Here is a 24,489-nt window from a genome sequence, read left to right on the forward strand (position 1 = left end):
GATCAGTGTGATCCAACGGAAGTGGCTCGTGGACAGGATATGAGTGAGTGTTTTTCCGAGCTCGAATAAAGGGGAATAACAAATTCAGAGTGTCAGCCTGACTGCCAGCGCCGTGATTGGACTAATACTCAAAAGCAGCCCCTGTCACGTCGGCTGCGGCACGTCAAGCCCTATCAGAAACGCCACTCCACGCGGCGGAGCGCGGCCCGGCACAACGCGGCGATCAAGAGGCACGCTGTCTCGCCGTGACACTCCCAACGACCGTCGAAGACGCCCATTCTCTCTCTCTCTCTCTCTCTCTCTCTCTCTCTCTCTGTCTGTCTGTCTGTCTGTCTGTCTGTCTGTCTGTCTGTCTGTCTGTCTGTCTGTCTGTCTGTCTGTCTGTCTGTCTGTCTGTCTCTCTCGAACACACGCACAGAGTCGGATCCAACTCGTGCATGAGAAGGTGTGCACTCACAAACACCCACTCACGTACACGTGGACGGATGTATTCAGTTCTTGTTACAATCGCGATCTCATAGAATCTGACTTGCACACGAACCAAGTCTTTGTTTTTGTCTCTCCCGTCGGCGCCAGGTGAAGGTGCGACGCAACGAGAAGGCGCGCTTCCCTATTGTTAACACACCTGCACACGCCTGCTGTTTGCAGTAACCGGGTAGTCAGATCATTCCCCTCTGTTTTTATCACCTAATGGCACAAATGTGTGCCACGGTACACAGCTCCCCCGGGCCTAGGTAATGGCGGAGAGATGCCACCTTCTCTCCAAAGCAGAGCCGTGTTTACTCTCATGCGGAATGACAAGCACATGCAGGGAAACTGACAATGTGCAAGTGTAAATTAGGTCCCCAGTCTGCTCCGCATTAATTATGAATTAAGTATAATTGCGATGGGATTTTCTGAAGTCTATTCATTTGGACTGACAGTAACAGGGATATATTCCTAGGAAACAAGCTGTACGTTGTTTTTTTGTGGGGGGGGGGTTTGTTAGTTTTTTTTAAAGGTCTTAAAAAGCAGAGCTCGGCCGGAGCAGTGTTTCTGTCACAGCTGGTCAAAACCACCAAAACGAGGTACAACAATCGAATGAGAACTCTACAAAGTGCTCATACAAAGTGTTCTTGTTGTTAACTGCAACTCGGAGGGCAGATTGGTGATTGATGGGCGCGGCGTGTGTTCCGTGATCGCTGCGCTACCTCCTTGTTCAGGGCGTTTATTCAAAAACCAAAATCGAGTTTGGCTGTGGCATATGCTGGAGTCAGTGTGTAGAGCAGCATACAAGTGGGCCGAAGAACAATCGCCTGATGCTACTGAGCAGCTGCTGCATCACAATAGAAACGGACAGCCCTCACTTTCCTCTGTCTCAGCTGCGGTCTGGACCAAACCAGTGGGGCTGCTCCCGTCACTCGTTTCACCACACGTGTACACAACACCGTCCCGAAACTCCCACAGCGAACAGGAGCCCCCCTCGCAGTTCCTGCTCTCTCTAAGCTCCACCTGCTCATCCTGCGCCAATCACCTGTAGGCTGTCAAACTTTAGAACGCTCTTCCTCTGTGTCCTGTCATTCAGCTGCCAGTTCAGCACCGCGTCCGCTGAGTGACCCACCTCCAACCCCAGCACCAGCTCAACTCTGGATACCTGGTTGGTTCCCCTGTGAATCGCCCAACAAAGAAACCCCCCTTTTTCGAGATGTCCCAACTTAAAGCTCCATCCCTCATCAGCCACCACCACCACCACCACCAGTGTTAAGGCTCCGGGGTAAGTCTCCCGCAAAGCCGATGCGCTTAATTCTTTGGACCGCCTCCACGGTGTCCTACTTCCTGCAGGAGTCTAAGCACCAAAAGACTATGCCTCTTGTTTACAATGAAACTAATCTCATTCTAACTTACCCTCCCTCATTTGTTTCTCTGCAAGTCTCCCCCTGATTTAAAATGGGTATATGGAAATCCTGGAGCTTTCTTGGTGGGTATACTGCATATACCTGTGTATCACATAGACGACACTGTTGGACTGGCACACACACACACACACACACATACACATACACATACACATACACACACACACACACACACAAGCACAGGCCCAGAAACTGCCAACGCACAAAAGACAAAGTCAACCGAAGTGAAAGGCTCCGTGTTTTGGCAGTGCTGGTGGAGTCTATGGTTTCTATTTTTGTAGCAGCAGCAGCAGCAGCAGAGACAAGTGAAAGCTGCATCAAGTTGGTTCATGTTGAGGTTTTTTTTTTTTTTTCTTCCTTCCTTCCTGACCTTTTAATGCACATTGTCTGACTATTTGGTTCGTAGGCATCCAGTAAAGATGTCGGTACTTTGCTGAAAAGTAGCTCCGTGGCTGAAAAGAATGCCGCCGCGCATCTCCACAAATATAACGACGCCACGGCCATTTGTGTAAATGGGCGAGGACACGATGATTAATCACCACACCCCTTCAATTTCCACTGAACAACCCCGCGGTGCTGTGCGCCGTGCTTCTTTGAGCGAAAAATAGTAATCCTCATTGACCTTGTGCACACGACCTGGCACTTTGCACTGATCTTAGGGACTGCTCCATTTAAAAAAGGAGCACAAAGAGTATTAGACCCAATTAGATGCAAGATGGTGTGAAGATGTGCAAAAACGTGCAAATGCAGCATACTACAAGCTCTAGCATGTTTGTTTATTTGATGAAATGGAAACAGAATTAAGAATTTTTATGATTTGTTCAATGTCTCAAACAACTCCGAACAAGCTGTATAATAATAATAATTACAAATTCATGTTTATTTACTTATGGTTTGGGATTTTCCAAAAAGGTTGGGTCGCAGTGCCCGTTTCTTAAAATCATTGATACTCAATAAATTGAGAATTTTCTGTACTCTGTGTTCAAAGATCATTGACGAGAACATTTCCGTTCCTGCCACTGTTGACATAGAAAAATCAAAAATTTTCAGTCAAGCTACCTTATCTTGTGAGCTCACCCCGGACGCGCTGCAAATTCTTCGCGCGGGTAGTTAACATACAAAGTCAATGCAAAGACGCGACTAGGAAGTTGGACACTAGCCAGCAAGTTGTGTGTGTGTGTGTGTGTGTGTGTGTGTGTGTGTGTGTGTGTGTGTGTGTGTGTGTGTGTGTGTGTGTGTGTGTGTGTGTGTGTGTGTGTGTGTGTGTGTGTGTGTGTGTGTGTGTGTGTGTGTGTGTGTGTGTGTGTGTGTGTGTGTGTGTGTGTGTGTGTGTGTGTGTGTGTGTGTGTGTGTGTGTGTGTGTGTGTGTGTGTGTGTGTGTGTGTGTGTGTGTGTGTGTGTGTGTGTGTGTGTGTGTGTGTGTGTGTGTGTGTGTGTGTGTGGTCTGTCAATTTCATTGTCTCTGGCGGTTCAAAAGACCTGTAGATTATTGGCAGCTCAGACGCCATTACGCAGGAAATCAAAGAGTGTTTATCCGAGAGATCTTTCCTTTAGATGGAATAAATATCTTACTTACTTTCATTTATGTCGTGGTCCATCGTCATTCACTCTGACCCAGTCATCTATTCAGATTTGTACTCCTCTGCCGAAATCTCAAAATGTTTTACCTTTGTATGGATACCCAATTTATTCATATAGACCTTGTGGTAGCAGAGACACACTCTTTGTCATTTTTCGAGCAAGGACAAGCGAACGGGGCCCACATAGTAAGAGGTTAAAGAGCAGGTAGCAGATGTCAAAACAAAGCACTGAGTGACCCTGTACAAGGATGGCAAGAAACCGTGAACAATCACTGAACAAAATTAAACAGTTGAAAGATTAATGTTTTCGTGAAGCCGGAATTTGATATTTTAAGTTGAACAAAAGTTTCAAACAATCATCAGTCTTTTCAAATCCTTGTTAAATTTGCCTGTGGCAAGGCAAGCAAAGTTAAACTGCCAAGTCTTTGACAGGAGTTTTTTAACACTCTTTATAAACGATAATGGAATATATATATATATATCTATATATTTATTATTATTTTATTTTTTTCTCTGCAGTGAGTCTGGAAGTTAACTTTTTCTTGCATTCCAGGCCACGGCCAATGAAAGACTCTCAGTAGAGAGCAGCCCCTGAATTCTTTGTGAAAAACAGTCATGTTTGAAAAAACATGAGTTATTAGTTAGAGGTATTATTTTGCAGGGGCTTATTTTTTTCGGATTTGCATAGCATTATTTTTTTTTACAGGATTCTAGCCTTCTACTAATGAAAATAATTAAACATGCTGTAATGAGCAATGGGCTGCACTTAAGTGGGATTTTTGGACAGACTGTTCACACAATAATTAGTTACAGTAATGAGAGTGATTGTGTGAGTGTGTGTTGGTGTGTGTGTGTGTGTGTGTTGGTGTGTGTGTGTGACCGGGTGGGTATTGAGCATTATGAGTAAAATGTCAACCCTGTCCATGAAATTATCCCACGATCAACATGATGTGATGGATCAGGCGGTTCAGATGGAAGGACGAGATTGTAGAAGATGGCTCGGACACACTTCTCTCAACGCAAGGTTGAAGACCTATAACCTCAACTCGCAAAACCAGGCCGTCTCAAAAGACTCTCTGTTCGAGAAGACGGCCAAGGTCGCCATACAATCAGCACCCACCTGACGTTTAGCACAGCGACAGCAGGGGACGAGGAATCCGGGTGTGGCTTCCCCGGTCCCAGGTCGTTTTTTGCGTTTTAATTATACACCGGTCCATGTTGCAAAGTGATTCAGACACACACGCGCACACACACACACACACACACAAACACACGCGCGCGCAAAGTAATGAACTAGACAAACACTGCGCATAGAAATTCTTGCTCACTGACCACTTCTCGGGCAGAAAAAGAAAAAAAAACGGACTACACAGAGCTGAAAATGGCCTCTCCTCCACTCACAGAGAAGAGGTCTATTATCATGACAACAGATATGTAGGGCTGTCCAGAGAAGAAGAGGCTAGTGCACTATTGCGAGGGAGAGAGAGGGGCTAATTTTCACTCAGTGGGGTTATAATGAGCCGTCTCTGCCTAGTTACCGCTGGAAACCACACGAGCTCTGACATGAGCAGCAAAGCGCAGCAGAACTACTGCAGCATTTTATAACGGGGCAGAGTAAATAAGTACATGTCCAGATATTTTCACCGGATAATTACCAAAAGGGGTGATAATGCATCTCATCGCAATTTGAAGATCAGCATGACAAATTGCTTTCGGCCCTTTAACTATATGCTGCTGTGTTGTTGTTTTTTTTTTTATTTCATGAAAAAGAAAAAACAATGTATATAAGGATTAGTCCTCTGGCAGTCAGACCAGAATAAATGGGAAAATGCTGTGTTTGAAAACATTTTCTTATTCAACTTTTTCTGAATGACGCAGCCTCATCCGTGGCAGCGTGCGTTTCAAAAGAGGAAGTGGCGTGCCACTTCCATTAGGGTGCGTTACGAACACCTGCAGGTGTTCGAGAGGTACGTTCACATTGCCGATGCTAATTGGAAACAAAGAGACGTGCGTTAGGAGGAGCGGATAATAGAGTATGGCTTGGTGTACAATTCAGAGGTTTACTGCTGGGTCATATGCAATAAAAATGGTAGATATACATCATTTCTTTAATCAGTGCAACGGCAGCGGCGAAGGTACAGACTCTAACTCTTTCCATGAGGCGCCGGCACAGGTTATCTGGGCAGAATTAAATACTTCTACAAAGACACATGGAGGGAAAAGAAAAGACGGCAATTGTGCGATTGTGAGACCTCATGGAAGGCTTTTTATTGTCGCGGTCCTAATGGTTTTTGCAGACGCACACCTAAGAGCCTTGAGCAGCTTGTAAAGAAAGCACTCCCGGTGACGACACGGAGTGGCCCAGCTGAGACGGTCTGAATGCGAGGAGGTTAGCCAAACAAACAGATTGCACATGAATGACAATGAGGCAGAAAAGTGGTGAGAGCGCGGGAGCGGACACCGGCGTGAGGCCGGGAAGCAATATTGCATGAGGGCTTTAAAATATGCAGGTAGGTTGTGAAGTAGGTTCTGAGGGGAGCAGGCTGCTGCTGCCACCCTGCAAACACACCCACATGTCCTCCATTCTCGTTCTCCCTGTCCTTCTCGTTCCTCCTCTCGCTCTCACTCCCGAAACCACAGAGAGAAAGACAGAGAGAGGATGGACAGAATAACAAAAGCATTAGAGGTTACGGGATGAATTTCCCAGCATCTTTCGCCTTCGCCTCTGACCATCTGCCTCTTTGGCAATGGTCTTCCTCTCCTGAGGTCAAACACCAAATTGGCAGCCCGCTAAGCAGCCACTTACGAGAGGAAGGCTCAGGTGGGTCAAATCAAATAGTTACGTACTGTGTTATACTCTCTGGGTAAGTGCATATTGAAAAACAAGGCGAGAAGAAAAATTGGAAGGCGGCTAAATTGTGCCGGCCGAAACGTGCCTCCCCGACAAGCGGGGATGGAAGGGAGAGGCGTGGTGAGGGGAAATGGACGGGCAGATGGTGAATGATGAAAACAAGCGGGGAATAAATTTGAGAAGAAAATGAGAAATACATGAATGAAATGCAGACGCGGCGCGCAGAAGACTGAGGAATAGAAACAGAGGACATTACAAATTAAGAAGACGAAACAAAGAAAGGGACGCGACGCGAGGGTAAGTAGTTTGTTCCTCATCACTGGATGGCAATAAAATGACGCGTACAGTATGTAAAGAAGAGCCTGTCCCTGACTTGGCCTGTGGTCTCGTCCCTGAACTCAAGCGGAGGCAGAAAATGAATACTGACAGGGAGAAAAGAACAGGGGGAGAAGAAAAAGGAACAAATGTCAGGTTAGTACTGAGTCAGACTCCTCAGACAACCCTCTCATCTCATAAAACACAGACGGGCGCTCGGCAGGAAAAAAATAAATCAAATAATAACCAGGACCAGAGATCCACAATAGCCCATTTTAATTAGACTCCTCATTTTTTTGTTTTTTTTTACTTATGCTAAACCGCGAGGCAGGGCGAAGACTCGGTGACACGTCTGGGCCGGGTTTTTTTAGTTTCATTATCAATGTGCGGCAACAAAAAGGCAGATTTACAACTGGACCGCCACCCATGGATTTGGGCACTGGTCCCACATTTTTCATGGTTACCCCACATTCAGCCTGGCATCCCACAATGCGCCCCCCCTCCCCCCTCCCCTCTCTTCCCCTCCCCCCAAATGTCTCACTTGCAAAAACACTCGCAACCACGCATGCAAGAATAATTAGGATTATGGACAATCTTATGATTGACATTATCACACACGGAATTAAATCCCTGGTGTCAATAGGCAAAAATATCTAAGGAAGCATGTGTAGTCTGCACATGTCCTTGTGGATCACGTATTTGCATGTGCGTGCGTGCGTGCGTGCGTGCGTGCGTGCGTGCTCGTTGGCCTGGCAGCGGCTCCTCAGAAAGTAGGACTGAGAGCCTGTTACAGCAGTCCCAGTGTGTGGCCTCCCTTGGCACACAAACACAAATTAGCTGAGGGACGACTGCTGTGGCAGAAAGCTTCACTGCTGACAAAACCTCTTAATATTCTCTCCAAGTCCATTAGGGCCTCGAGAGATTGGCCGGGGATTGATTGTTTGTGCTTGATATTACCGGGGCCTTCAAGGCCAGATCCTCATCGAAAATTAGAGATGGCATTTGGTAAAAGCCTCAGGAATTGAAAAACTAAACACAAACCCGCGCGTTGTTATTGCCGCCACAATGAAGAATGATGGAGGACGCCTTCGTCTCATTAGCAAATACTTGTTGCCATTTTCTTTTTGGCTTAAGGGTTCATTGACAATTTGACTGGTTTTCCAAATCAGTGACTTTCATTTTTTTCTTTTTAATATGTCACTGTGTTTTCTGGCAATAAGGAGTTTTTCCAGTCAGTTGTTCAATTAGGGAAATGACCTCTTCACACCCCCTTAACTCACACACACGCACAAGAATAAAGGATTCCTTCTTGTGAAGCCCTAATGCAGGCCCCCAGGTGCCAGAGTCAGATGATGCTTCACCATTTCTCTTTTAAAGTGAGAATTGAAATATCAATTATTAATTACTTGACACAGATCAATCCACGCGAACCGATTATACTTTATTTACTAAGAGGACAGCATTGCCGCTTGATCGATGCATTTTGTGAATTGCAAACAAAGTATTTGAGGATTTAAACTCAAATTGTAAGAAACCTGGTATCAACTGCTCTCACTCTCTGGATGTGGGACGTGTAAGGCTGCCATTGGACGCCTGTTTCAGGCGGAATATTTCTCCTCCTCTCCTCCCTCCTCCCCTCCCCAGGCCTGTTACCTTTTTTTTTTTTTTAAATCCCCTTTGCTACAGGAAACAACAACAACAACAACCACCTCTAAGCTAGTAACCTACTCACTGTAAATGGCAGGTTCTCACAAAGATTCGGATCAGGCAATCACACAGACGACCGTTTTTTTTCTCTCTTTCTTTTTTTCCATGGCATTTTCTCTCGCAGGGAACGGGCCATTTTTTTTATGACCTCTTGGGTTTTAGTGCCTCCCGAGATGATTTTTCATTGTTTAAAGAAAAACACAAACAAGCTGGAGTATTTGTCCCTGCAGCAGAATGACAGTGGTGTGCAGCCAGACCATTCTTCAGCGCCGGACACGGCACTGAGGACATCGGCCTGTCTCTGCAAGACTAATAGCTTGCGTTACTGATCGTCTTAGTTTATGTCCGAATTTGGTAATAAGCTCAAAACACAAAGTGCAGCGAAGGCTTGTGGTAGTTTTGCTGGTATTTGGTCATACACTGAAGCATTGGACAAATTATAATTTGAACTGATGATGGTGCTAGATGAAACATCAGGGGATTACAATTCATCCTGAGGGAAATATGAACATTCCCCTCAAATGTCAGGATCATGTTGGCACAATAGCGGAGAAGTGAGGGGATCGCCAGTGTCATTGGGATACATCATCCATCACACTTTGGATATCAGAACCACATTTCCGGCCAATCCATCCAATAAATGTTGATTTTACCCAAAAGCTGCTGGTGCTATTGTTAGCGCAAAGGTCAGACCAAGGTCATGCAGGATTCATCCTCTGGGGAGCTTGTGTTGCCCACGTTAAATTTCAAGCTAAACTAAGTCTTGTAGCGTGGGTCACGTTGATGGCCTGACCAACAATACCACGTCTCCAGCCTTGCAAGCAGCGTGGCTCAAAATGGCGTCCAACTATAAATACACACTAACCCTTCACATGTGGCAAATCCATGTAGCTATGTGCTATAATTTAACATGTGATATGCCGTTTCCCACATGGCAAAGTAACATGCTGTTTCGTAAATACGTGTCGTGTCTGCATGAGGTCACGCTGTATTTCAGATGCGAAGTATGAACAGCAGCCGGCACAGTGGACCTTCGCTGTGGGGGTTAGTATCAACTTCACGGCCCCGTTCTGGAGCCTGAAATGAACAACTCATTTGGTTTCACGCTGAGCCGTCCAAACACTTTGCAGGCCGTCCAAAAAAAACACAAGAAAACAGTTTTGCCAATATGGTGAGCTAATTCGCGGTCCGGACCCCTTTTGTTTTTGATATTTGATATTTGTGTCTCCATGCCGAAACGAGACACGGCGTGGACGATTCCGTGCAATGTGAGCTTGAGAGTGAATCCTGATTCTACAAGAAGAAGAGTATTTACATACTAGGAATACTTGATCGCTATATTTCTTTGCCGTGCAAACTCAGCATGATTGCTGTTCTTATCTTGCATCGCGACAGAAAAATAGATGCTCTACAAACCCACTTGCCCATTACTGATCAATAAGACCCCTCTTTGATCAAAACAATAGCATTATCAGATATCAAAGACCATGTTAAGTGTGTTACATTAAAATTACCTTTGTCCTGCTCTGGTTATGAATATCATCCCAGGGGGCGAGGCTATTAATAAGTGGACACACACACACACACATACACAAACACACACACACGCACACACACACACACACACACACACACACACACACAAAGACTTCCTACTGTGAAGATATGGGGCAGGGCAGCCACTGCTCTCTATGGGTGGACATCTTAGACTTTTGTGGGACAATGTAAGTGTTGAAGCAATAAAGTCACATTATCTGCGCACACACACACACACACACACACACACACACACACACACACACACACACACACACACACACACACACACACACACACACACACACACACACACACACACAGAGAGAGAGAGAGAGACATACACTCGCGCCATTCATGGGGGATTCCATGTGATGTATGGCCTGGGGCAACCACAGTCCAGAGTCTGTGGTGGTGAAGGAACCTTATTGTTCCCGGGACAGAGGCCGGGTCAGTTTCTGGGACACTGAAACACCCGACCATGCCTGTAGCGGGTCACATGTCACATGACAGACCGAGTCACAGCAGCTTCTTACAGATTAGAAGGAAGAGGGGAAATGGGGGGCAAACAAGGGGGGGGGGGGGGGGGGGGGGGGGGGGGGGGAGGGGGTTGTCTCACATGTTTGGCAAACTTGAACTTTTCATTTTAAGTTTTGACATGTAATTACTAATTTTGATTTCACAACCTCAATAAATCGGGCAAGAAGAGCCACTTCGACAACAGGGAAATTACTGTAATTTGGGGTTCTATTATTAACTTTCTTGCAATGGTGATAAGTGGGATAAGAACTCTGTGGACAGACAGAATCTCTTGTTTCTTCTCCTTCCACTCACATCTGAGCTTCCACTCAAGCTTCCTTGTACATGTCGCAGGAAAAGAGCCTTCTCCTGTATGTTCTTTTTTTTTTGTTGCATGGCAAATCGTCCCCTCCTTGCTCCTGGCGCCGGAGCTCTGCCGTCTGAACGTCACAACTGAAAGCAGCCGAAACTAACTCAAAATGAGAAAAGAGGTTTTCCTGGAAAAGCAGTCGTGGCAAGAAATAGAAAAATAAATCTGGGTGCATATCCATTATCAGGCCACGTTATCGTCAGTGGGGAGTGTGTGGAGAGACAGAGAGGGGGAACCACGCTGGGTCTCTATGTGTGCCCGCGAGATAGGGGAAACCAATTTTCACCTCCTCCCTCCTCATCCCCAGCACCCGACTCGATTCAGCTCTCGCTAACTCTGCACAACTGGGACTAAGTCGTTTCATCGAAGTAAGCAAGCCCAAATGTTTTACACCTCTGCATATTTCTGAGCGGCGATAAAGGTGCTTGTTCGCCTATTCTGTGCGAAGCGACTCATTTTCTTCCTCCTTCTTCTTCTTCTTCTTCTTCTTTTTCGTCTTCTTCTTCTGCTTCGGCTCTAACAAAGACGAGCAGGGCTGTACGTTTCTGGGCATGTGAGGGGCCGGGGAAATAGAAAAGTGAAAGGAAGAAGAGAAATCAGGAGGTGAGAGTATTTTAAAACCCTGCCATTTCTTATACCCTCGACAGTAAAACAACGTACCAGCCATATTTTATGTTTGTGTTAAATATTCCCATGCGAGGCACCTCCATGACAGCTTATTCTCGGGCAGATTTATCACAGCCCTTATCTACTCAACTCGCCAGACAAAGGCAGCGGCACACGGCCTACACTGTGGCATGCTGATGCCTGAGGCTCAAGACAAAGCACACAATCAATACAAATCTGCAGTCTATACATTGAGCGCGGGTGGGTTGACACACATCCTTCCAGCTTCAATACATCACAACTTCTTATCTAATTAACTCCCCGAAGAGCGTTATGCGTTTCTACTAATTCACTCGTATCTCTCATTGTGCTCTAAGGGGCGGAGGAGACGCACACGATACCCATGCCGAGCGCGCTTGCTCGTTGGTCGTTGGTCGCTGAAGAGAGAATCCACGAACGATATCGAGCAGATTTTGAGGAAAAACACAATCAGTCTTGACACCAATTGATATGTCCCTCGTGCAATCGTCCACGGGGAATAATTTACAGTCGATTCGGCGATCTTCTGCAGTTCAATCCCAAGGGTCGAACCTCCTCCAGTGCTAACTCCGAGTCAGGAGATCCCGACGTTGTGAACAGTTGTTTGTTTTCTTTCTAGTGTAGGTCACACATTAAGTCGCCAAATGACTGCCAACAGAACAAATCTGGTGTGTGTGTGTGTGTGTGTGTGTGTGTGTGTGTGTGTGTGTGTGTGTGTGTGTGTGTGTGTGTGTGTGTGTGTGTGTGTGTGTGTGTGTGTGTGTGTCTGTGTGTGTCTGTGTGTGTGTGTGTGTGTGTGTGTGTGTGTGATATCAAATGGGGTCACAAACCTCCGGTGTACATAAATCATATTTTTGGACACAAGCTGTTCATGCTCATTAATTCTGTAAAAAAAACAAAAAACGTCAACATTAATAAAGAGATTTGAAATGTCCCTTTAGTTCCCCGCGTTGTTCATATACTATGGGCTTCAGTGGACGAGCCTTTAAGATACCCACGACATGGAATCTGGTTTCGCTCTTAGTCTTGCACATTAACTCTCAGAATCTGTGCGAACCGCACGAAGGCCTCAACGCTTGTGCCCGAGGTCAAATTCTGTAGAAATATACAGAGGAGAAGGATTTTTTTTTTCTCCCGAGCAGACTCCGAATGCTCTCTTCCAGGAGTACCCGGCTCCCCCGCTCGCACAGCGCAGGTTCACACGTCCACACCTGAAAGCTGCCCAGCACAACAGCGGGCGCCTATCCACTGAACAACCCCACTGGAGCGCGTGGGGGTCAAGTGCCTTGCTCAAGGGGCACCTCCTGTCGGTCCCCCCCCCCCCTTCCCCCGGTCTAATTTTATCATGAGCTTTCGGCCAGAAGTTCACCCCGTGTAACCTCGCGGGCCGTTTCTCTTCCCTTTCGTGGGTACGGTTGCGCGTGCACGTGCCGGTCTGTCTTTGCACGCCGAGGGCAAAGTCCTACACCACGGGCGTCGCATCCACATCGAAGTGGAACGCCCTGCCTCCCTGCAACAGCACCGCCTGACCCGCCGCCGCCCCGGAGGACTCTGGGCTGTTACGAGCGAAAAAATGAAAAACAGCTTCTCTCTTTTTCACCCGAGTCAAAAACCCATTTGGGGATTCAAATCCGAAAGAAGAAATGCGCTCACCTGTTCTTTATTTTTATTTTATTTTTTCCCCAAAAGGGAAAAAAAAAGCTGAGTGACTAGATAATGGTTAGGGAAAGATTACACCAGAGGAAAATGTCAGTGGAAGAAGACCGCACTGTCATTAGAGGGAAGTGTGACAGCGTGTGCATCAGCAGCAGGAGAAAAGAAAAAAGAAAAAAGAAAGCCAAACAAACAAAGCCGAAACTCCTGCGCTCCTCTTCGAGTGTGTGACTGATGCTGATTTTAATTTAGTGCAATGGTGCCGGGAAGATGACGGATTTTCGTGAAGCTCCCAGCCAGCTGCGCTCGATGCCCAAAAGGCCATGTGACAGTTTGTGGAAAGATGCGGGGAAATGTAGCAGCATGTTTGCTGAAAGAAACAAAAAACCCGAAAATAAATTGTTCTGTTTAAAAAGAAATATCACGTTAGAGGCTCCTCATCCCTTCTGTTGTTCTGATTTCCGAACCGTTCCTCATAACACGCATGGCGTCAAAAAATATGGACTCATTGCTCCGTCTTCATCTTCTTCAAGCAAAGAATGATATGTGCTCCATATCATATAAAGGATAGAATATGATATATATGATATTTGTATCTCGTTGCGAAGATTCGACAACTCTACATTCTACATTGAAAAAGGGACAATTTGTCACAATGCGTTTAATTGCCTCCATCCATGTTTTAATAGCAGTGAATTATGCCACCAATCTCCACTTTGATCTCTTAATACTGTACTCTGCGTAGACACCACAAGACAAACACAAGCTCATATTTAGGACGCTGCAAAACACTATACAGAGACCTTGAAGTGTGACCAATCAAGGGGCCTTTTTTTAAATCTTATTTCGGGGCCCCTAATCTTTCCAACACATTCGAGGTCTCTACGGTGTCTCAGCAGAATTCAATATCATTTGTCGATGTGTGCAGCTGCAGCTTTCATGTTCTCGTGCGGATGAATCGCTGTATCCTGCACATTGTACCGCGGTGTGAAATTGTAACCAAGGACTTTCACCTGACCATACTGCAGTGATAAATATAATTTTGAGGCACTTACAACTGGCCAAGCATATATAGACTAGGGATGGGACGAGACCACTTCTTCGTGTCCGATCCGATCCTGCAGCCTCGAGTATCTGCCGATACCGATCCGATTCTAATCTGATGCAATCTTTTCCCCACATGTGAAATCAAATATTAATAATGCATTGTTCAGGATGCACTTTGCTTAACCTAGTGATCTCAACTGTGAAACAAATAATCAACTCCCCTAAAGGAAGACATACACAGCCAGCAACATGACTGAGTTATTTCTCACAGAACTTTTGGCTGAATTGTTTTTGGCCAGCGCTCTAAACTGTTTATTAAATGAAAAATTAATTAACATAAAAAATATGATGCCGGAATTCAAGGCTTAGTAGATACGTAAATATACATTTATTTGGTATGTTTACTGTAATGTATCGATATGGAATATTGGATCGGGCCATCCCTAATATAGACTAGTGAGACTTCCCCTCAACCAGGTAGAACAGTAACGTGTTCAAATCAGTGCATCTATAACAATGATCAAATATCAACTATGTTCATAACATTCTTTCCCGCAAACTAATAACTTTTGATCCTGCTGATAAAACTGTGCTTTTACAGAGGGAGTATCTTTACATTGCTGTATTGCTATATAAATATATATATATATTTTTTTTTTTTTACGCAAGTTCAAGATCTGAATACTTTATGTGAGTCACGAGTCGGACCACCTTTGGTCAATCAATCACTTTCATTGGCTTATTATGCAGACGAGTGTGTAATGAAACGAGGGGCCGCTCTGAGGCGGGGGTACGACCAAGGACAGGATTCGTCTTTTCGAAACAAGGTAAAAAAAAAGTAGGCCTGTGACATCATCCCTGCAGGCTAATCACAGGGGCGGATGTCATGTTCTGTCATGTGCTCTCAATTTCCCGGCGACAAATTTGTATAACAGAACAATGTGAACACAGAGGGGTTTATCAGTCTGCCGCGAAGACATTGTGTGTCTATGGCTGTGACCACACAGGCTTTTTTTTGTGTGTGTGTGTGTGTGTGTGTGTGTGTGTGTGTGTGTGTGTGTGTGAAACATCTACACAGAATTTAATTCATCTGGTCGCACTTGGGGTTTCACTTTCAATCTTTTGTGAGAGAAGACTTTTGTCTTGCCTGCTATCTGCTAATTGCTCTCTCTTTGGCAAAAAAAACCCCCTTTACGTGTTACATTGTGCCACCGGCGTGTTAATTGAAGGATTGCGTTGCGAAGGAGAGGGGAAAAAAAACAAAAAGGACATTTCATATTCTCATTCGCCAAACAGCGCTGCGCACACGGAGGTCACATCTGGGACCATTTCTAACGTCGCCTGTCTGTAAATATACTCTGGGCAAGCGCAGGTACAAAAACGGAGGCCTGTCACAGCAAATGCACCGAAGTCAGTGAAAGCCTCTTCACACAGATCCAAGGTTTCTACAGTCTCACTGTCCCACACATGGATTCCAACCGCTGAATTTGGAACTCTGGCCACATGAGATTGGGAGACACTGACAGCATATCCTGATAAAGTATTCAGGGATGCAATACTAGGAATGATCCCTCTGACCCCCCCGCCCCCTTTTTTTTTTTTAAAGAGAGGCAATATGATTATAGTTTAGGTCAGAAGTCAGGTTTCAAATTCCAGTCAGTAAGTGCACAGCTTTTGGAAAGTGACCGTAAAGATGGGGTCAAACTTGAAAGCCTGCATTTATTTATTTATTTATTTATTTGTCCTCTCTTTTCTTTTTCTTTTTTTTTTCCATCCCCACTGAAATGCAGACTAAGCTCTGCTTCTGGCTTTCAAACGGAGTGGACAGATTAAGCCGAGTTAGGTTCTACTTTCCATAGATGTGTTGGCGTGGCACTCTGAAATCCACACTCTTCCCCTGTTCCCTCTGCAAAAACCAGTTAAGAGGTGACACGTATATATATACACTTCTTAAAACGGAAGGTGGCTGGAGATTAACAACTAAGAGTGCCACTACACAAAGTCAGCTCTCGCAAGGAAATAAAAAAAAAAAGTCTTTCAATTTTTACAAACAATGCACTATACATTTGAGATTATTACTTTTTGGGGTTATGATGGTGCTGATGATTACGATGAAGGTGATGATGATGATGATGATGGTGCAGTTAAGGAAATTCCAGTTGGTCATTTTACCGTTGACATTACTGTATAGACACCTGATTTACTTTGGAATATTATGATGCAGGTTTTTTTTTTAATGTTTTAATATTTGCTGTTCAGCTCTAAATGAATTCTCGCTGACCTGTGAGTAAAGAGGTGTCCAGTTTGATATGCTTCCACTGTTCCACCAATCTGAGTGAAACCTAATTGGATACAGTGTGCAAAAGTGAATATACAACAAAAAAAGTGTTTTTGTAACGTTATGTCTGAAAATTTAACACATTTCGCTCACAGCCACCTCGGTTAGGAATAAACATCCAGTACATACTCAAGGACTATTCTCAAAGTAGTTTGATACTTATGCATTAGAAGTAGTTTGTGCGTCTTAGAACAATACTCACATGCCCATTTGTGTATTGAAAGAATTATAAACAAAACTAACACAACAAAACTACTGTACGGACTCGCACGGAACTTGTTGGCAGGATGGGACATGTGCAAAGAGAGAACGCATTCAATGTTGAGACAAAGGGGCAGATCCAGTAATTTTGTGTCATAAAATGTGGGAATATTTAAGGGACTAATATCTATAAGTGCGAGCAATTTGTCGCAGCTTGATTGTATTTAAGGGGACTATTGGTGGATCCAGCAATTTTTTCATCACTATCTTTAAACATTGCAAGGGTTTTTTTTTTGGTTTTTTTTTTACATTTTCCACATATTTCCCAGAGAAGAAGTCGAGGATCTTGATTGAACAAACCGGGCATATTTCGGGGGGGCCGATATCAATCTCTTTGGCGGCCTGATTGAACTGAAGGGGCCTGTTGGGCCTTGGCGGAGGTATGCGCTCCACCGAGTGCCACTCTAGTCCGTAACGATTCCTCCCATTCACGCTGGTCGTGAAGAGATCACTTGTCAGCACAACTCCAGAGTACGAGATGGTGGGAAAGGAGGAGTTAAACATTGAGGAAAAAACACCGCAGCCTCGGACGAGACCGACACCAATGTCTCCCTCGAGACAGCTGGGGCCTCATTTTAGCTTTGGAGGAATTCAAATTTGCATTGTTTTGTTTTTTTTAAAGACGTGCTCCCGAAACGATCCCGTAATGACCAGTACGGACAGGCACAATCTGTACAGAAGGAAATCACTCTCATCGGCGGAAGCGTGCATGCGTGGGTTTCGTTTTAAAACAAGAGTCCACGTCTAAAACCCATAGCAACAGATGTTTGAGAGCAGCTGCTAACTCGACCCCACTGACATTCACAAATTCGGGCCAGATAGGCTAAACGCCGCGTTCAGCAGGCCTTCGGACCGCACGCTGAGACACGGACACGTGCTCGCGTGAGTCACCGGGAAAATGGGGGAAATGTTCAAAATCCCCCGGACCGAACCAAAGCAAGCCAATGTACCACTTTGAATTATCTTAAAATTGAAATTTTCCCTTTCGCCGTGAGTGAATTATTACACCGGCTCTGCCTCGCTGACTTTGAGTGCCTCATTTGAAATAATGGATTCAGTCGGAGCAGAAAATCTCCTTTTGCTTGTTAAAATGCACACGACTCGGGCGACGTAATCTGCCGGAGCACTTGTTTACGGACAAATGCTGATAAGAACCGGTCCACGCGTGGCAGCATATCCCAGTTTGTACATAGCACCACGACAGCAGAAGAGACAGACAAATTAAAAACAGGAAAGAAGTTATCTCTTTGAAACATTTATTATGAAATTATAAAGGTAGAATAGCACTGTTCAAATAAAGCTTTTGAAGACAGAATAGGAGTTGCAATGTACTGAATTATTGGCAGAGTTTATTTCAGATGTAATTTATGTATACCCAGCAAGGGGGTGGGGGGGGGGGGGGAGAGAAGGAAAGAGAAGGAGAAAGCAGGGCAAATAAAAAAAAAAGAAAGAAAACAAGTTCATTATTGTTTAACACAGCACATTAGGCAAGATTACCAGGAGTTCAATTTACATGAAACATCGCATATGTACAAGAGAGATTTACATCGATGAGGGTCTAACAGTCTCTGTGAGCTATGGGGTCCGGTGGCAAAGCAGTCAATGGCAGTCACATTTCAAGTCGAGTGTGGCTCTGTGCTGGAGGGCGCTTTTTGGCCGGCGATGCCATTATCACAACGATTAGTTTAGACACTGGCACACGCCAGTGACAGAGCAGCAGCCTGCGTGTCACTTGACACAACAACCCAACGACAAGGACACGTCTCCCTCTGGGGCTGTCATGTCAGGACGTACTGCACCACTTTGCCCATCTTTTACACACACACACACACACACACACACGCACGCCCCCATTTCTCTCTAACGATAAAAGGGGGGAGAGGACGGTTGACAGGAAGAAAGTGGGACTGCGTGCCGGACCAACCAAGCACCCTCATCCGTCACAAATGATCAGAACACAAAGGTGATCACACCCTTGGTGATTTAACATTGCATGTAGCGGCACTGACCCCAATAAAACATGGGTGAAAGGTGTGGGTTGGAGACGGGGGTGGGGGTTAAGGAGAGTTGGTGGAGGGGCCGAGTGAGGAGTGGAAAGGAGAGATGGGTTTGTTGGGGGGGGGGGGGGGGGGGGGGGGTGTCATTCAAACAATGAAGTAGCATCATAACTTCATCTTTTTATATCATTTTTTTGTTTTTATAGACAAGCAAGCGGTCAAGAAACATTTTCTTCCACCCTCTACTCTTATATTTACGGTAAATTTGAGACAATTCAGAAGCAATGTTGAAACTTCATGTGTTTTTTTCTAGGCTGCGTTTGGTCTGTTGTTTAGTTTTTCCTCATCATGCAGTGTGAGGGTTAATGTAAAGCTAGAATGTCAACCTGAGTGATTGCCTTCGATGGGAAATGTGTTTTGTGGATTAGTGGAAAACATGGCGATGAATTAAGTAATGACAGTCCCAGTGAAATAAAAAAAATAAAAAGCCACGACGACTTTGGGTATTGTGCGTGCACAACATTAATTTCACAAAGCAAACCCCCTGAAGATTGTTCATCAATCAATTCGCTTTGAGAAATTGCAGAGATGGATGATGAGCTTGAAATGAACTGGTCGCCAGCCAAAAGTGACGGGACAAACAACAAACTAAAAAGGGGGAGAAAAAAAAAACTAAATAAATCACATACACACACAAACACAAACATAAGGCCTTCTGATAAATGACATTTGTCACAATCAAAACTGTATTGTATAAGTTAAAAATGGTACAATGACGAGGACAATGGTTGAAAATAGAAATGAAAATTAATCAAATGTGATTCCTGGTAATTTGCCATCATCTGTGTTTTGGAAATCGGGCCCCTGGCAGTTATGTACAACAATGAAAGAAAAGGGGGGCTATAGATAAAATAAATAAATATATATATATATATATATATATATATATATATATATATATATAAAAAATCAGTAGCACTTCATTTTTCTCAACAGAACATATAATTGAACTCCACAGTTCAGTCAGTGTACCAACACGGAGCTTTGATTTATTTTGTTGTTTTGTGCAGACAAAACTGGATCCCCCTCGGGGCAATAATCTACTCTGGTAGTACAACCACTACCTTAGTATAGCCCGCAATCCATTTCATTTCCTTTTACCCGCCTAGACACAGGGTACATGACAAGTTTTTTAAAGAAATACAATGTTCTCGGCGGTAAAGAGTCCTGCAAATCTGCCACTGATGATTTAAAGCTTTGATAGAAACTTCACTCAGAGACTTATTGGCTTACTATCTCCCGGATAGCTGCGTTTGTTTTCGGGGATCTGTTACATTCTGCTCAGTAATAGGATGCAGTAGTAGTGGGTTATTCTTCTTAGTCTGCTCAATTATTAAAGCCAAGTTGGCAACAGACCCGAGTGTAGACAACGCGGAATTTGCTCAAAGATTCGGTTAATTAGTGCGTTCATAGTTATTCATTGTGGTTTGAATAAATTATTTTCATGGGCATAAAAAAAACAAAAAAACCAACCACAGACCGTCCTTATTTTCGAGACAATTTGAAATGCGCTGGAGCGTCTTCGGTCAAGAGCATCGTGGACATGTACAGTGTAAGAGATCACAGGCTAAGAAGTGACGGGACAGGCTGAGGAAGAGGATGCAAGATCACAGTCGGCAACAATCGCTGCCCCCCCCCCCCTCGTACCGCCGAACCCCGTGTCAGCACAACCCAGAAGATACTGCAACAGACTTTTCCCCTCAGGTGCAACATTGTCATAGTTCATTAATCGTCTCAAACTTCTCCGGCTGCCATCGGCCCCCGTACGTACTACTAATCCCCTTATTAATGTGGCGAGTGAACCTGCACAAGAAGGACGACTCCCCCAAGGCTGCATAATTGCAATGGTCTGTACAAACTCCTGTTTGCATAGAGCGTCCATTCATTACATGCACTGACAAGCCGTCTGAAAGGAGCACGCCGCCACAGATTTCCCCCGTTCTTCCTAAAAAGGGCTCACGTTTTTTTAAACTGAACGTTACATCAACTGCGGGGGCCGTTGTTTTTATAGCGACCGATACCTACGACTTCTCTGCGGCGGTCGCAGCAAGAGGGGGGAAGTAATGTGCGGGATTGTTTTGGATTCAGTCAACCTGTTGTCGGTCGCTCTGTGTGCGCGCCGTAGCCCAAGTGAGGCTGTACAAAAGGGGGCTGTTGTGCTCCGTCCCCGGAGCCAATGCACGAGACGAGCTGCGGAGGAGCACGTCAGAGCGGTGTGGGATAAACGAGCTCGCACGCACACGGTTGCTCTCGGTGCTTGCGTCTTCTCCGCCGTGCCAAGAAAAGCACTAATAACCCGCAGCAATTATGCTTTTTGTTGGGTTTTTTTTTTACACGAGGTGCTCAGGCCACATGGTTCCCCCATTTAGGGCCCATTAATGTGTTCGTAACGCATAATTACGATTACCATAGCGCAGCGAGGGGAAAGGGCACTCATCTTGTTCACCTCCAAGAAAATATATGTGTACTGTATATATCAATCTATATACAGTATGCACAACAGGAAATACTGTAAACAGCCTCATTTCCGCATTCCGACGGGGGGTTTAGTTAACGATGAAGAGTGCGAACCTTTAAAATGTGGACTGCAGGGGATCAAGTGACGCGTCATCTCGGCGACTGCCTCTGTGAAACGCGTTACTGTAAATGTGTCCATAACAGGAGCCCTGGGAATGGAATGTACAAGTGTACAGTACGTGGCTAATGCGCAGGCAGCCACCGGGGCCGGTGCTGTGTACAATCTACGTCGCAAGTCCACGTGAAGGGGAGGGGCAAGACTGATGGGGAAACGGCGAAGGATTACACATGGCTTCTTAGACGCTTGCGTTGCACTGTGAAACTAGGACAGTGTTTTTGCTGCTTTTCTTTTTTCTCCCCCTCAGTGTTGTTTACACTAATGTAGGTCCCTGGAGGGTAAATAATAAGTGGAGGGGGGGGGGGGGGGAGAGGAAAGGAACGGCAAGGATTGCTCCTATTGCTATGAGCGGAGTTCGGAGTCTCCGCGAAGCCGGTTCCACTCGGCGTTTGTCTGTGATGACGCCGTTAGAGATGTCTGCCCCCGTATTTACCGTTCCACGTCGCTGAAAACCCTCTGTTCTTCACCTCCTCCTCCTCTCCGCTCGCTTGATGTTGCGCGGACGTGGCTCTTGAGAAATGGAAGAAAATAGCTTTTTTTTTTCCACTCGCGCCGAGCCGGGTCACTTTTGAAAGGCGGTCGACTCGGCCTGACGCGCGGTTCCTTTTTTTGTGCGTCCTCTTTCAATTAATTTTCTCGTTTCGTGTCAACTTCAGGCGACAGTGCGTGATTGCTGTTGGTTTTGTTGCTCACGAGGCAACAACAATGCGAGTGGTAAATTTCCTCATTGCATCTTCGTGATGAAAATTCGCCATCTTACCGAAGGACATTTTACAAATGGGAAAAAAAAAGGTAATAACATAAATGATATTGACTTTTTTTTTTATCTATGTGTATATAAGGAGTCTTTTAATAATGGAGTTCTTATCTTTTTCTCCAAAGCGCCTCTACTCTGTAGGGAATATGATATGATAATCTGATGATATTACCTTTTGGATATACTGTCTGTTTAAGGATTCACTCAAAAGTAATTGGGTTTTTTTTTTTGGCTTTCTTTATCTCTATTTTTTTTTTTATTACAGTCTGCTCTTTGATTTTACTCAATATGCAGGCGTAATTTAAAAAAAGAAACACGACATACCGGAAGGGCATCTTATCATCAATGCTCATGAAATGGAGATGACACACACATGTCAATACAAATTATCGCACCGTGCAAAAAATAAACAAATAAAATCAAAACACGGAAGTAACAATGACGGTGGTAACGTACCCTGCTTTATCCAGTAGATCATGTCGGTGGAGTTTATTGATTTGGCCACAATCTATAACTGACACTTAGCCTCAAACATGAGCTTGAATCTTTTAACAGTTTTGTGATTTTTCATTTTGGAGGGGGGGATGTACTGTCACCAAGAACCCAAACCAAATGTGGCCAAATAGTCTTCACAACAAATGTCCAAAGACAATGAGCTAAAAGCTCATTGTCTTTGGACAATGAGCTTTTAGATAGCTTTTAGAAAATTCATTTTTTTCTCCTAATAATAAGGAAACAGAGATGAGGAAATGTGCAGTCCCAGTCAAATGCAGAAGTGCATATGTATTTAAGTAACTCCGTGGTATTGCTCATGTGAAGGATATTTCACTAATGCAAAGGGCGGTCGAAATACTAGTGTTTCATCAATATCAATAAATTGTGATTTGATCATGAATTCTTGAATCTCCTGACACGACTGTGATATGTGATGTTCTGAACGAGGCACAAGGTGAGATCAGTGTCAACCCCATAGCTTTATCTATGGTTTACATTCATGCCATATACAAGTGCATAGAAAAATATCAATCGAATTGTTCAGAACTTTTGTGAGCACAACTATCTGCAGCGCTGCATCACCCATATTATCGATGGCACTACATAGAACACACTGCCTCTGTTTGTGTGCTTCCTTTTGAATCATTTGTCAGAATTATTGATTCCAATACGTCTTGTGTGGCAAATCAATGAAGTTGTGCTTACAGTACAGTGTCATATCTCATGTGTCCTCCTGGAGGGTTGAATCCCCTCCGCCAACACCGTCACCCATTTCAACGCCTCGTCTCTCTCTCTCTTTCACACACACACACACACACACACACACACACAAACACGCACACACATTACCAACCACACACACACACCAATGGCAAATAGCGCCAAAGTGAATGCCTCTTTTGACTGCTACCTCTCACACAGAAACACATTAAATCCAACCCCAGATGCAGTGACCCGGAGGTAGGCGTCGATAGGAGTCGCACTGTGTCACCCCTGTAATTCCACCCTCGCTTCCGGATAGATCTTATCGCTCAAATCTCTAACTGCCACTATCAATCTTCCCCCTGTGCAGCCTCCGCATCATTAGCCGGGAGTATTTCACTAAGAACACCAACAAAGGTTGCTCTCCTTTTCTTCTCATCCCTTGCATTTTTAAGTCCACTGCAGGTTGGCGTCGTGCCAGGCTCTGCCATGCAGCGCAACACTGCCACCTAAAGGCCCAGTACCACCACCCATCACGCCTGACCCGCTGACAACACTCCCACTCTGCACCCCCGCCCCCCACCTCCTCCCTCCGCACCCTCTCCCCTCTTCTCTGCTGCTCCCTGGATTTGTCCACGTGTGTCCCATTAGATGGGAACTGTGTGTTGTGTTGTGTAGTAGTGCTTTATTAGCAGACAAATTAATAAGGCTTCGATAATGAAAAAAAAAAAGAAGAAAAAAGCAGCACGGATTACGTTGAAATTTGAGGCTCATTATTGGCTAATCCTTTTTGAATTGGATGTGTATCAAGTTCCAGACAAGCTTCACTCAGTTCGCGGGTGTGCTTTGAGGGGAGAGGCATTTAATTCAAGCGTAGATGATGCGGCAAAGCCCACAGTGACATTCACGATACCACCACAGCGGACTAATTATTGACTGCTGTTATTGCTGCAGGTGTTGAAAAGGTTACAAAGTCTTTTGTGATATTACAATACACACCAAAACGAAGAAACAAAGGGGGGGGGGGGGGGAGATGAAAACACTCAGAGAGATATATGAGGAGAGAGGTGAAAAGTCAGCTAATTGTTTTGGGGAATGTGTGCAGCTTTTAGCCGTGATGAAAACA

General features: G+C 44.9%; 1 protein-coding gene across 3 annotated transcripts in view; it reads right to left on the reverse strand.

Annotated features, from left to right (window-relative positions):
* The window catches only part of LOC118302205 (protocadherin-9), a 186,106-nt gene that overhangs the window by 156,628 nt on the left and 4,989 nt on the right, over window positions 1-24,489 (reverse strand). The gene's annotated exons all lie outside the window — the stretch shown is intronic.

This window comes from Scophthalmus maximus, chromosome 4 (assembly GCF_022379125.1).
Source record: "Scophthalmus maximus strain ysfricsl-2021 chromosome 4, ASM2237912v1, whole genome shotgun sequence".
Classification (NCBI taxonomy): domain Eukaryota; kingdom Metazoa; phylum Chordata; class Actinopteri; order Pleuronectiformes; family Scophthalmidae; genus Scophthalmus; species Scophthalmus maximus.